Here is a 15,265-nt window from a genome sequence, read left to right on the forward strand (position 1 = left end):
TGGAGGGCAATTGGGGTTAAGTGACTTGCCCAAAGTCACATGGCTAGTAAGTGTTAAATGTCTGAGGCCAGATTTGAACTCAGGTCCTCCTGACTCCAGGGCCAGTGCTCTATTCACTGTGTCACCTAGCTGCCCCTATAAATATATTTTTTATTTATATAACCTTTCCCTCTATCTCTACCTCCTTGGGCTATATACCTGGTAGTGGGATCACTGAGTCAGAAGATATGTATGGTTAGTGACTTTTCTATAATATTTAAATTGTTTTCTAGAACAATAGGACTATTTCATAATTATACTAGAAATTCAGTAGTTTGCCTATCTTCCTATAACTACTCCCACACTGACCATTTTCATCTTTTGTCAGATTAGATGTTTTTTTGAGGTAGGAACCTCAAGTTACTACCATCATCATTATCATAATCATCATCATCATTAAGCATTTATATTTACATTTACATAATATGTATTTATATTAAGGTTTATGAAGTGCTTTATACATGTTATTTCATTTTATTCTCACAAAAATCTTGGGAGGTAGGTGTTATTATTACCCCCAATTTTATTCTCATTTTATATATAGAGAGAGAGAGATGAGGAAATTGAAGCAAAGAGAAGTTAAGTAACTTGCCCAGGGTCACATAGCTATTTAATATATGAGGCAGGATCTGGTCTAGTTTTCTATTCACTGCACCACTTAGTTGCCTAATAATAGAGCTATTATTCTCTGCTTCTAGAATATGTAGTCCCTGAAAAGTTCTCAAAGATCTAATATGAAGATCAAAAGAGATAGGATGGGTAGAGGGAAGCCCTCTACAGATAAGACCTCATTGTGAAGGCATTATCTCTTAATTACTCTTTAAAATAAATTCCTTCAGTGTCTGAGTGACAAAATATGACTACTTCATTGTAGTCAATGTGACAGTTCCCAAGTACCTCTCTTTTTGTGTGTTTTGCCCACATAAATGAATGCTCAGACCTAGGTTGAAAACAGTAATTTATCTATCTGCTCCCTGGGGCTGTTCTTGCCCTCAGAGTGTCTGCTAGTTTATTTCCAAAGCCTAAAGTTTCTGATTCATTTCGGGGAATGCTGATCTGCTAAGCCATATCATCTGAGCATTCATTATGTATTAGAAAACTACATTTGAATGACAGCATGTGCCACATCAATGTGTTTTTACCTGCTTTCCATTTTCCTACTATCCCACATAGGCCCAAGAGTCCATCAACATAAACAAAATTTCTTTTCTGTGTTATTCCATAACTCTGATACCAGAGCTAAATATTTCCCAAATTTTAGGGAGCATCCTTGGTAGAAGGTTTACATTTAGTGATTTAATTATTGAACTCTAACATATTTCAAATGAGCCCTAAGACTATTGCCTGTCCTACAAAAATGAAAAGCACTGATTTTCTCCCCATCATGAACTTCCCTCCAAACTCCAGCAAGTTCTATGCCAGGATTATGTACATAGTCATTGCTTAGTAGACCAGGTAATGATGATCTTTGAGAAGCTTTTCCAAAGTGACAAAATTCTCAGTCCCTTGAAAGAGTTGTTTAGAATGCCTCATTCTGTTATCACATTCTGCTGAGGAGATGGAAATTAAAGTTGTCATAAAGACATTTAAAGCACAGGAAAGCAACTATGAGGATTTAAAATTGTGTGGAATGAAAATATTTGGTCAAGTAAAATCAGGTACTTCACAGACATCTTGAAAAGCTTAGAAGGCACTCTAAACCTTTTCGACATAGACTTAAAGATAAGGTACTCTAGTCAACCTAACAGTATGTTTGGTTCTTTTTTTTAAAAACCAATTTAGTCTTCCCATCAGGCCACCAGAGTGACTATTTAAAAAGTCAAAGATCTGCTACAAAATTAAATGATGTCGATACCTCACCTTACTAAAGAAAGAAAAAGTGGGATTCTCTATTTCAGACTCCCCATGAAAGTGACCTTTAGTTCTTCAGGTCAATCTTTTATTTCTTTCTAGAATATAAATGTATATATGGCCTGTGTGCCCAGTGGATCTGTGGTATGCATTTTTAGTCAACTCTAGCTCTCTCTGCCTTTTCTCTCAGTATCTTCCACTCTCCTATCTTTCAGGTTCATGTTCAAAAGCTGCTTAGCTGTTCAGCTGTTGGGCTGTTGGTCAGTGGGGGTGAGTGAAATATGCTCAGAGTGCAATCCTAGCTGAATTTTAAGGAGGTAGCCACAGTAGGGGGAAAAATTGTCTGGGGCCTGCTTTCATGGGTGCATATGGATTAGTTGTATAGTACTGGTGGTTATCTTCATTCATTGATTCATTTATTCATCCAGCCATCCATTTATCTGTCTATATCTTTATTTACATTTGCTTGCATCACTCCTAAGGAGATCCTGGGTCTCTCTTCCCCCAGCCCCCCATATAAGTCTTTAGCTGGTCTGTGTCGCCATCAATTTTACACTTTTGAGGGATATTTCCTGACAAGATGATGGACATTGCTGATCCTGTATCCAGCTGCATCTGTAGAATCTATCCCTCTACCCAGGGTGTTAACCAGATTATTTTTCTATCACTCTCGCCCATGCTGAATATGCTGAATACTGTATCTCTAAAACTGGCTACCCCACTCTCACAGCCTGAGTCTCTATTATCTGCAGCGACAGCATGCATATTTTTATTTAGTTTCCAGTCCTCAGGGGAATCCTCTCTCTGTACCCTTCCTTGAGTAACAAAATCTTTGGATTTTCCCTTTTCTATTACATCTCTTGAAATACTCATCTTTGAACGTATATTCAGAAGGGCTACAGAAAGCCTTCCCACAACGGCAACATGTTTCTGCCTGCTTTGAATTCTGGAACATGACGCTGTGATTATTTTATGCATGCTTGCCGTCTGTCTTCCCTCTAGTCTGTAGCTCTAATGCTTCCCCTTGCTACAGTTTCTATGAGCTCGGCAGTTCGAAAGGGATGCTGAAATGTGCACCCTGCCTCACTTAGAATATTTGCTTATTGGCTTTCAGGTTGCATTTCCTACCTTAATCTTTTGGCTAATGCAACCATCTCCCAAATTGATCGGTTTTTAAAAAACAATTCTTTACATTTTTAAACAATTTTTTACATTTGCATAGGATGTATCTTTTAGAATTGGCAGTATTACAGGAACTAAAATTCCTTGCAGCATTGGATCTGGAATGGGCAGGTACTTTATTAGTTAGCTCTAGAAAAAGAGGGAGAGGCAGAGAAGTTTTAAGGAAGGTGGTCAAGAGGAGGAGGCATCAGTTCCACAAGGCCCTCCCCGTGTGATATTCAGAGCTCTCTGCAGTCTCCTTGTGTCACCTTACTACCCCAGGCTAAAGCTGCCCTGCCCCAAATAGAAAATATTTTGGTATGTCATAGCCTGTGTACTTTAACTTTCTTGACTGAGTTGGGAAAATCAGGACTTTCTCTTCTTTCTTTGATTTTTTAAAAATAGTTTCTGCCTTCTGCATAGGGAGAAGTCCATTTTAGAATAAGTACAGGCATATTTGTGACTCATCAGAAAAGCTACCAGTCATCACCCCTTATGATGCTTGTATCACTTGTTCATACTCTTTTGAAGAGGGCCAACTGTATCAGTTAGGAAGCTGGCAATGAATGTGGTAGAATTCTGAAGTATGGCTTTGTTTTCTTTCTGGTTAGGGTTCTTAATTTCAAAACCATCCTTCTTGCCAACTGTAATTTACACAGGAGAAAGTTTGAATAAAAGCTATGTAAACATCAGAGCAAGTTCTCTGTAGTAAACAAATAATTGGAATAGGTTAGCCATTCCTGAGCAGCAAATAGAATATTAACAATAAGGAAAGTAACTCGGGTTATTGTTACTCTTAATTATAGATAATTTGCACTTACACAAAGTAAATAACTATCTCAAAGTACTTTACAAACCATTATCAGCATCTCCATTTTCGAGATAAAGAAATGGAGGAACTAGGAGGTCAAGTGATTTGCCTCAGGTCATGTGGGAAGCCTATCTGTCTATCTAGGTGTTTCTTAGGCGCCTAATATTACTGGGATCATGATGTGTTCAGACACAGCTATCATTATAGAGATACCATGAAAGAGAGGTTAGGTCAGTGGTAGAAACAGTGTCACAGTTAACAGTGAAAACCTGGCTAAAGCTAGAACTATCCTGGAGACATTGTTCTCTTAACAGGGTAGGAGTGGTGATATTGTTATAAGCAAGGGGTCTCAGCAGAGTTCTCCAGGGGTTCAGAGAGTAACAATTATTGAATATTCATTGTACAAAGTCATAAGGAGAGAAAAGAATAGTTGTTTTAAAATACCATATACAAGGAATTAAGAGAAATATAAGACGATGTGTATGAACGGTTTAAGAGTGAAGTAAATAAAACCAAGGGAATAATAAACACAAGTATAATGATCTAAATTAAAAGATCAGTAGAAGGAATGAATTCTGAGGAATGGGAAAACCAATGAAATTCCTGGAGAAGCATGACTCATTTTTCACTGCAGAGGGAGAGAAGACTCCTAGGACTAAGTATCGCATGTTATAACACAAGGTTTTTTTACTGGAGATTTTTGCTTACTTGCTTTTCTTTTTCACAGAAGAGGGTTCTGACCAGAGGGTGAGTTGTAAATGTCTGTAACATAAAGACAAAAAGCATCAATGAAACATTTTTTTTAAACAGAATAAACATAGTCTTAAAGTGAAAGAAAAAAGGACAAGTTCAAATCTAAAAAAAAAAAATTAACAACCACCCACTGTCTACAATTTTTTTGTATTAGATATTGATGGTATAAACATTAAAAAACATGATCCCTACCCTTACAGAACTTCCAGTCTAGTAGTGGATAAAACAAATACTCAAATCACTGCAATATAGGTTATAAGTCTATAGGAGAAATTTGAATAGAATATTTTGAGAGATTAGGAAGGAAGAGGATCTGTGAAAACTTTACAGTGAAGGTAGCATCTTTAAGAAATGAAATGAAGGGCTAAAGAGCTGCATGAGATTATTTCAAGTACAAATAACAGTATGTACAAAGGCACCAATGCAGGATGACCACTAAATTCCATTCCAGCTTAAAGAATCTATGAATAGGGTCAGCTAGGTGGCATAGTGAATAGAGCACCAGCCCTGGAGTCAAAAGGACCTGAATTCAAATCCAGCCTCAGACACTTAACACTTACTAGCTGTGTGACCTTGGGCAAGTCACTTAACCCCAACTGCCTTGCCTTACCCCCTCCAAAAAAAAATCTATGAATAGATTAAAATAGCTATGTATTAACACACCAAAACAGGCATATTCATTCATTTGACAAGGATTTGTTAAAAAACCTTCTTGTGGAAGGCATTTCTCTCACTATTCTGAGGAGAGACAAGAAAAAAAAATTCTATGATTTGTAATGCCTCCCCTCTGAGAGTTTATAATGTAAAGTGGAAAATAAAACATAAATATAAATAACTAAAGATAAAGATATGTGCATATACAAACAATATGTATGTGCATGTATATACACATTTGACATGCATGTATGTACACACATATACGTGTGTATATAACCAATATGATTAAAAAAATAAAATAAACCTTCACTGGGCTTTTGATCTGATTACAGTAACTAAAGTCAGACATAGTTATTGTAAGAAGGCTTTAGGAACAACAAGGGAAAACCTGAATAAGCATTAGAAGGAAGAGGAAAGATTTGATGAAGTATCTGAGACTAAGGGTAAGCTTAATGCAAAGAATGACCTACTAGCACGGGACAAGAGCTTTGTTTTATAGATGGTGAAGGTCTGTAATGCCCATGTTCAGAAGTTCCTAGGATCCTAGAGTTAGAACTGGAAGGAATTTTTTTTTTTAGCTGGAAGGAATTTTAGAGACCATCTAATTCACTCTCATCATTTTACATTTAAATAACTGAAGCTCAAATGGTTGTAATGGTCATAGAGTTAGCAAGTGGCAGAGCCTGGATTTGAATAAATGTCCTTTGATCCCCAATCCAACACCTATTGCATTGTATCATGAATATATTGAAAACAGATTGAGAGACCCTGCAAGGTTCACTCCATTAGGATTTAGGACAGTGCTTTCCCTTTTGTAAGACCTCATCCAAATGCTTATTGAACTGAATAAAAAAAATGCTTGAAAATGAATCAAGGATTTGTAAAGTGTCAGAGGTCAAAGGGACCTTAGAGACACCTAGTTCAGTTCCTTCATCAGTGATAAAGGAAGAAAAAAAGGCACAGAGCTTGGGTGTAGCATTAGAGAGGGAAGTGTGAATGCATGATCTCTACAGAGTAAAGGTAGCACAAATTGTGATGAGGAAGTTGGAGGATGGTTAGATTTTGTAGGGAAAGATGAATTACTCTGAAACAACTTGGTTTTAGATGGTACAATGCCTTGAGTGAAGTTGCCTTGGAAGATGCAAAAAAGAGAAAAAAGGAAGGCATAGAATATTGTGAGAAATTGAAGAAGATCTTGAGCTTAAAAAAAAAAGCAAAAACACCATGAGATTTCTTTTCATCATTATATAAATTCAAATGAAATAATAATAGCTAGCTGATATACCCCTTTGAGGTTTACAAAGTGATTTACATATATTATCTTATTCAATCCTCTGAACAACCCTAAGGGGTAGGTGCTATTATTAGACCCATTTTACAGATGGGGAAACTGAGGCTGAGAGCCATTAAATGGCTTTCCTACAATCACATAGTAATTGCCTGAGGAAAAATTTAAACTTGAATTCCTGGCTCCAAGACCTTCGTGCCATCTGTAAAATGAGAGAGCTAGATTCTTTGACTACTAAATTCCCTTCCAACCTTAAATGATGGTTTTGTGATCCACTTTTTAAGGAATGGAGAGGCTAGCCAAGTAGGAAAAGTGTACCTATTGTTCTGGCATTGTAGTAATTTGGATTGTGAAGAATAGTCCCATCCTGAAAGTGGATAGAATCAGGGGGCTGGGGTGACACAGGGTGAGGGGTAAATCCTTTTCCTTCTTCCTACCCTGTTCAGATCAAACTAGTTTAGCCAGCCCTTCTTTCCTAATGTTCTGGCAAGACAAATCTTGAGCTTGGTAAGTCTTTCTGGAGTGCAATTGTACTTCAGGAACTATGGAAAACTAATAAACAAAGTAAATTATTTTTCATTTCTGCCTTGGTTAAGAGTCAGCAGACATCTTATATAATCTTTTTTTTTTTTTAAAGAGATTTTAGATTTGTACAGGAATAGAAGCACATGTTGAAACTTGACATGTGGGAACAACAGCATAATGCAGTGGGAAAGAGTGCTTGGATTTGTACTCCAAAGGTCTGGGTTTCAATCCTGGCTCTTCTGCTTTCTACCTGTGTGATGGTGGGCAAGTAATTTAATCTTTCTTTATCTCAGTTTCTTCCTCTCCAGAATGAAGGGATCAGGTGAGATGATCTCTAAAACATTCCTCAGCTCTTAAGTCTATGATATGTGAATTGTTATAGCACTTTCCATTAGGTCAGGGTTGCCCTGAAGTGGTATCTCTTCCTTATGTATGCCCTGATTTTCGAGTTTTCCCTGAGATCCAAGAGGCAGGAATAATACTCCCTCTTAGATCAGGATGGCAAGGAGAAAGAAAGCCCCAAATTTATTTTGTCACTTTTTTTTTCCTTTTTGGAGGGGTGAAGGCAAGGCAATTGAGCAAGTGACTTGCCCAAGGTCACACAGCTAATAAGTATTAAGTGTCCGAGGCTGGATTTGAACTCAGGTCCTCCTGACTCCAGGGTGGGTGCTCTATTCACTGTGACCTAGCCACCCTGATTTTGTCACTTTTTAGAAATGTTGGGATTTTCATTCATTTCATAGCCCCTGCAGCCTCCACATTTTCTCTTGGTGGCATGGTGGGTTTGAGTTACTCATTCTACTTCTGTCTGGTCCTGGATAGGTTAGGACCCTGAAGCAGAGGTGGGTAGACAGGAAGTATTCTCACTGCTTTTTAAGGCTCAGGAAGAAGAAGCAAAGGGATTCACAGTCCCATTTGTCAAGTGGTAAAAGTACAGGTGCCGGATCAGTGTTCACTCCGACTTCTTTTTTGTATTTTGCTTGTTTCTACTCTGGGTTGCTTTTGTGATCATTATCATTAGCTTTATTTTAGACAGACAAAAGAATTAGTACATTTTTCTTGCAGAAAACAATGTAATTCCAGATAGAGTTCATTAAAGTACCTTTACCTACTTATAGTGATGGAATATTATATTTTAAGTGCTAGTGAGAAAAGAGAGAAGGAAAGAAAAATAAAGGAAGGAAGGAAAGAAGGGAAGGCAGGAAGGAAGGAAGAAAAATATTTACATGCACTTTATGTTTATTAAATAAAGCTACTTTTTTGCATCATGAAAAAGAAGTTAAAATCAACTCACTATATGACATTAGACTGAATCTTTCATGCATACCAGTGTCTGAGAGACACATTCTAGACGTCTGCCTAACAAAATGTGCTTTATTCCTTTTTTTAATAGGTACAGTTGAGAATTCAATTATTTGTGATAATTCTTAATAGCACATATCCAAATAAAGATGACTGAGTATTACAAGGCCTTACCACAGCCCAGTTATTAAATCTTTGCTGAGAAGTAGGATGAGACTGCCAAACATTTTATAAGAATTACAGGGTTCCAGAGCTAATAGCATGGTTACATACAGTAGGACTGAGCATCTGAGGACAAGGAACGGGAAAGGGTATTGTAGAAGCCATGGGAAAAACTGAGGCAGGTGTTAAGGGCACTGATGGCACTAGGAAAGGCATTATGTGGCAAATAATTAATGATTGTGTGCCAGGGATCTTGGTTGTAAATCTCTCCCTGAGAATGGTGTTTCTAACAGGCCCATCCTCTCCTTTCATGGATAAAAGACAATGGTTGGGGATGACGGTTGGGAGGCATCAATACTTTCTTGCAATATGCATGATACTTGTGAGATATTATTTACTGCTGATTTCTAACCCAAGCACCTGGGATTACTGCTGCATATATCTGTTTTTGTTTGTTCACATCTGGCAGTACTCTAGCTGACAGCCACAAGGTACCATTCTATAAACTTTGACAAAGCATATTTGCAGGAGTCAAAACATTTAAAGAATTTGAAACTTTGGGAAAGAAATGATTTGGGATTTTATTAAAATTAAGTCCTTCCTTCCCCCCCTTTTTAAATGATACCTGGGATTCATTAATATAGGGAACTTCTGATAAGAAAATTCCCTATACAATGGAAGATTGCACTTGCTATACAATTTATAATCTTAGAGAATTATCTATAATACTGAGAGGTTAAAGCATTGGTCAAGGATTAATGTGGGTAGGACCTGAACTCAGATCTTTCTGGCTCCAAGACCAGGTCTAATGATTACCCTGACTACTTCTCTCATATCTTTCATATTAATGTACTGCCCTGATAGGGCCTGGATTTTTACATATTCTTGTTAACATAGTTGATATCAAGAATAGCTCTGGATATTGCTAGAAAGGGATATTGCATGCTTCCTCCCTGTGACATCTTTTGAGCCAACATATCTTAGCTAGCTGATGAGAAGGCACCTGCCCACCAGGTCATGGGAAGTAGCAATTTATACCAAATAAAAAATATTGATTTTATTCTTTTTATTACCGGTGAACCTCCTGGTGGGTGGTGAAGTGATAAAAAATTTTCTATGGGCTGGTAAGTTGTTTATACTCATTTGCAAGGCTGACTTAGCAATCTTGCATTCCTTAATGGTTTGAGCATTTATTATACTATTTACAAGACACTCATATAAAATATATATCACACTTAAAAGGGCTGCTATCTATATAGAAGCTATTATTAATAAAAAACTAAGTGGTCATATGTTTGCATGCTATTAGGACATTTTTGTATATGAGGAAAACAAAGAATGTACCCATGTGTGGCTCCTGAATGAATCATTTAATAGTGAAGTCTCCTTAGTTGAATCTCATCTCATTGACTTATTTATAACATAATTGACTTTATCCAATTCAATAGTTTAAATGTAGAGAGGGGAAAAAATCCAGTTTATATGTTTTTTAAGCCAATATTTGTATTAATTTTATTAAATAAACACAGCCAGAGTCTTTATATGATATCTGAGGTCTTTCTCAGATTTATAGCCTAGGATTCTATCAAATACAAAAACATTCAAGGATTTATAATATATAATAATTAATAATATAATTGATAATATTGTCAGCAGAAGTACAAGAGGGTTGCTGGAGACATATAAAGGTTAAGAGACTGAATCACAAAAAAGAGTGTGAAAACCCTCTCTAGACGTTCTAAGCTGTCATCCTGTATCTGTTCTTTCTTTCTCAGTCAAATTTCTAGGAAAAGCTGTCTCCATGAATTGCCACTACTTCTACTTTTTTTTTTTTGCGCTTTTTGGAGGGGGGAAGGCAGGGCAGTTGGGGTTAAGTGACTTGCCCAAGGTCACAGGGCTAGTAAGGGATAAAGTGTCTGAGGCTGGATTTGAACTCAGGTCCTCCTGACTCCAGGGCCAGTGCTCTATTTACTGCACCGCGTAGCTGCCCCTCTTATTTCTTAATCCTTTGCAACATGACTTCTGAACATAAATATCACTTAACTGAAACTACTCTCTCCAAAGAAACCAGTGGTATCTTCATTACAAACCTTCCCCCCCACACACACTTTTTCCAGCCCTCATCCTTCTAGATCTCAGCTGCAGCATTTGACATTGCTAAATATCTTCCTTCTTGGATATTCTCCCTGTTCTTGACTCTGCTCCCTCCTATTCTCTTCTTACTTGTTTGACCACTTTTTTCCTCAGACTCTCTTGCTACATTGTCATCCAGATCTTTTTCTTTAATTGTGGATGGGCTCTGTCACAGGCTTTCTCCTCTTCCATTATACACTGCTAATTGGATATGTTTAGGGCAGGAAGGTGGCATAGTAGCTAAAGCATGGGGCCTGGAGTCTAGAAGACTCATCTTCCTGGGTTCAAATCTGGCCTCAGACACTTACTAGCTGTGTGACCTTGGGCAAGTCACTTAACTTTATTTGCCTCGGTTTCCTCATCAGCAAAATGAACTGGAAATGGAGATAGCAAACCATCCCAATATCTTTGCCAAGAAAACCCCAAATTGGGTCACAAAGAGTCAGACACAACTGAATGATAACACAACAATAATTGGATATTTTGAACTGGACATACAACATGTTTAAAATGGAACCCTGTATCTTTTCCGCAAACCCATCCCTATTCCAGACTTCTCTTTCTCTGTCACCACTATTCTAGTCACCCAGGTCTGCACCCTCAGTGTTATCGTTAACTCCTCACCACCATCCCCAAGCACCCAATCAGTTGCCAAATCTTGTCATTTCCACTTCTATGACATTTCTTGCATCTGTTCCTTTCTTTCTTTCATCACTTATTAAACTGTGGTCACAACCCCAAATAGGGTCACAAAAAATTTAGCAACAGTAAAAGACTTCTGAATGTACAATAACCAAAAGTTAATTCAAAATCAAAAGCGAAATGAGTCCAAGGTGTTTCTGGCCGTGCTTACTAATGCTGCACTGCACAACTTCACTGTGGCCTTTGCATTGTGCATGCAACGCTGACCAATGCTGCTGAAACTCGAAAGGCGGTCTCGAGTGGAAAAAGTTTAATAAGCCCCGAGTTCAGCATTTTGCAGTTGGACTATAGCAACAGCCTCCTATCCATTATTCCCACCTCAGATTTCTGCATACTTTAATCTATCCTCCACATATGATTTCCCTATGTTTGTGACCATGTCATTTTCTTAATTAAATTACAGTGGCTCCCTATTACCTCTAGGATCAAACAGAAAATCTTTTGTTTGGCATTTAATACCAGGCCTGGAATACACTACCTTTGCACATCTGCTTCTTAAAATCCCTACCTTTCTTCAAAGCTCAGATTAAGTGTAATCTTCTACATGAAGCTTTTCCTTACTCTCCCTCCCCAATGGCAAGTGCCTTCCCCTCAAAAATGGTCTTACATACATCTTGTAAATATGTGTACATACGTATATTTTGTCATCTGTAAAGGGAAGGGGTTGGAATAGATGACCTTTGAGGTCCTTTCCGACTCTAAATCTATGAAACTGTTAAATTATTTCTGTGATGTGATATGATACAGAAATTATTTCAACATTTACCATGGTACCTGGCAATAATAAGAGCTTAATAAATGTTTGCTGATTGATTGATTATATGCTTTATATAAATGTGTAGAGAGGTTTAAATGTTGCTATGGTACAAAAGGGCCACCTTCCCTCAGTTTCCTCATTAGTAAAATGAGCTGGAAGAGGAAATGGCACATGACCAAATTTATTTTATTATTCCAATACACTTTAATCAATAAACATTTATTAAATACCTACTACATACCAGGCACAAGATTGCTAAGTGTTGAGATTGGGAACACAAAAAGATTCAAGAGATAGTCCCTAACCTCAATGAGCTTACAGTCTAATGGAGAAGACAACACAAAACAATATGAATCAATGCCTTGTTGAATCTTAGTGGTTTTGCAGAAATTAGCCGTTAATGGGGCAAACAACTCTCAATGAAGAGTAGCAGAAAGAGTCAATGAAGTGACCATGAATATGAGATTATATTTGTAAAGTGTTTAGGACAGTGCCTAATACATAGTAGGCACTTAACAAATGCTTATTCTATTCTATCCCTTAATTTATGCATAAAGGCACCCTGTGGATAAAGTCTGGGATCATTCATCCAATATACAGTTAGCTTATTATTAGGCTCATTTAAGGAGACTTAGAGAAATATTCCCATCAGACTTTTCGGAAAGTTCTAATAATGTCATTCTCTGCATGAGGACCATCCATAATCACCCATGGTTAGTCAGGACAAAGAGGCATCTCTCTGGGCATTTGGTTGGTGACCCGTTTTGTGGGAAACTATTGCTATCACTATCCAACACTCTCTCCCCTTTTTTTTGGCTAGAGACTAATCTTGAGTCCAGCATCTCAGATTCTCTGATTTTTTTTAAAGTTAATTTGATTGTGTTCATTTGCTTGTTGTGTCATTAGTCGGCAATGGAGAGTGTTAACTATGACTTTCCTCTGACATGCAGCAAATTCAGTCTGACTAATTCACATTCCTTATGCTTAAACATCTCTCAGGGAAACCTTTATGCAGCCCATCCTTTTCCTCTCAGACAGTTAAACATTCACCCTTTTACTCCCCAGATTAACCCAACCCCTTTTCATCCTCATAGGAAATAAAGAAACAAAATCAAATTAAAGAAAAAATGTCAGGGAAATGTCACAGACCACATCCATACTGTACTGGACACTAAACATTGTAAGTGTGTGATATTTATCTACGTTCTTATATGGAATCTTTTTATCATAGTACCTACTTGTTTTATGTATACATACATAATATGTATGTTTTTTATTATACAATGTATATTTTAAATGTACAAATATCAAACATTTGTCAATTTTCTTTTAGCCAAGGCACTTTAAGTCTTAAAAGAAGTAATACTTTTAGAAATGAGAATTTGTAATCCCCTTTCTCAGATGGGGAAAATGGAGGTGCAGAAAAATTAAATGGGACATCTATATTATTCAAAGACCAAAATTTATTTTTTGAGTCCCACTAGAACTTATTTCCAACTGTAATATAAATGAAAAAATGTCAAAGCTCACATTCACATATTTTCCTCCACTAAATACCTTGACATGCACTAAAATTTTCTTCTACCAAATGTCTCATATTTCAGTGCCTTGTCTTGGCATGAATCCTGGGTTCTTGGAAGTTCTAGCAAGTCATACTAAAATAGAAATGGGCCCATTGATAGAGGATGTGTTTGTCATCAGAATTTGTCCACCAAGGGATGAATATTTTTTTTTTTTGGCGAGAGCAACCAAAGTCTAAGGCATAGGAAGATTGCACTTTTCATTAGTAGAGGGAATAGCCAATAAAATCTTATGTCTTTGAAGTAATTAAGTGATTACAGAATATTTACAAGGCATTTTTTCCTTCACAAAAACACTGTAAGGTTGGGAGTATAAATACAAATGTCTGCTTAGAATTGAGAAAAAACTGTGGGTCAGAGAGTTAAAGTGATATCCATATATCTAGTGAACATCACAGGCAGCACTTGAACTCAGGGATTCTGATTGTAAGCCCAGGGGCTCTTTTTTGTTTTTCTTCAGTGATCTTTTTCAGGACACCATGCTGCCTTCCATAAAACTATAGCTAAAATTGAAGAAAACCACTAAATTTACCAAAATTTCCACAAAATAGAATCATGCCATTGTCCTAGATGCATTTGCTGCCAAATAACTGTGGTGCTTTGAGATAATTGGGCTTAGGTGGGGGTTATCTGGTAGCCTTCAATCAGTCAACAAAGATTTCATGGATGAAGTGTCTAGTAGCATGTGACTATGGTCAGCAGAAAAAACTAGGATCGGAACACCTAGGAGTCAAGTTTTATAAGTTAAGAAATATAAGAAACAGAGAGAGAATAGAGTGAGATAGAAAAGACCATAAAATCATTTGGGTTTGGTTTTTTGTTTGCTTGTTTATTTTAAATAAACCTGTATTTTCATTGGTGTAGAAAACTGCCAGTGAAAAAATTGCCCTCCACCATTGGAATTGACAACTTATCTGTACCTTAGTCTTAAAAAGTTGCCTGAAAGCAAATGAGGAGGTAACTAGTTTAGGGTCACATAAACACTTGGTGTCAGACATGGGATTTAAACCCAGGTCTTTCCTGATTCTAAGATCAGTTCTGTAGCCACTAGACTAGGGGTAGGGAATCCAAGGGCCACACTTGAGGACCTAGAGAGACACATGGGGCCTCAAGGCTGCATGTTCCCCACCCCTGCACTAGACCATGGTGCCTCTTAGGATCATATATTTAGAAATGAAAGTGACATTCAAGGTCATGTAATCCAGTCCCAGATAGTCCTAAACTAAAATGGAAAATTTCAGTATTTGATGTTGATGAAAGTGACTAGCAGATCAGGATTTCTTTAGAACAGAAACATACTTTAGGTGGAGAAGAGTTAACCAGATTTCATTTCCTGGCAAAGCATAGAGACCTATCTAGTTTCACAGTTATATTTCTGATAGATAGCTCTACTGAATGCTTGAATTATTTTCCAGTACCCTCTAATGGTAATAATAGCTAATATTTCATAGTACTTTAAGGTTTGCATAGGACTTTATATATTATCAATGAGGAAACTGAGGCAAAATAATTTGCCCATGGTCTTACAACTAGTGTCAGAGGCA

General features: G+C 37.2%; 1 long non-coding RNA gene across 1 annotated transcript in view; it reads right to left on the reverse strand.

The window, feature by feature from the left end:
* Positions 1-15,265, reverse strand: part of LOC138145659 (uncharacterized) — a 49,121-nt gene that overhangs the window by 8,873 nt on the left and 24,983 nt on the right. Inside the window, exon 2 of the long non-coding RNA XR_011164280.1 lies at positions 4,571-4,624. This is a non-coding gene — a long non-coding RNA (uncharacterized lncRNA). The remainder of the gene's footprint in view (positions 1-4,570; positions 4,625-15,265) is intronic.

This window comes from Petaurus breviceps, unplaced genomic scaffold (genome assembly GCF_028583685.1).
Source record: "Petaurus breviceps papuanus isolate PSGF00001 unplaced genomic scaffold, PetGlider_PUasm1.0 90743, whole genome shotgun sequence".
Lineage (NCBI taxonomy): Eukaryota > Metazoa > Chordata > Mammalia > Diprotodontia > Petauridae > Petaurus > Petaurus breviceps.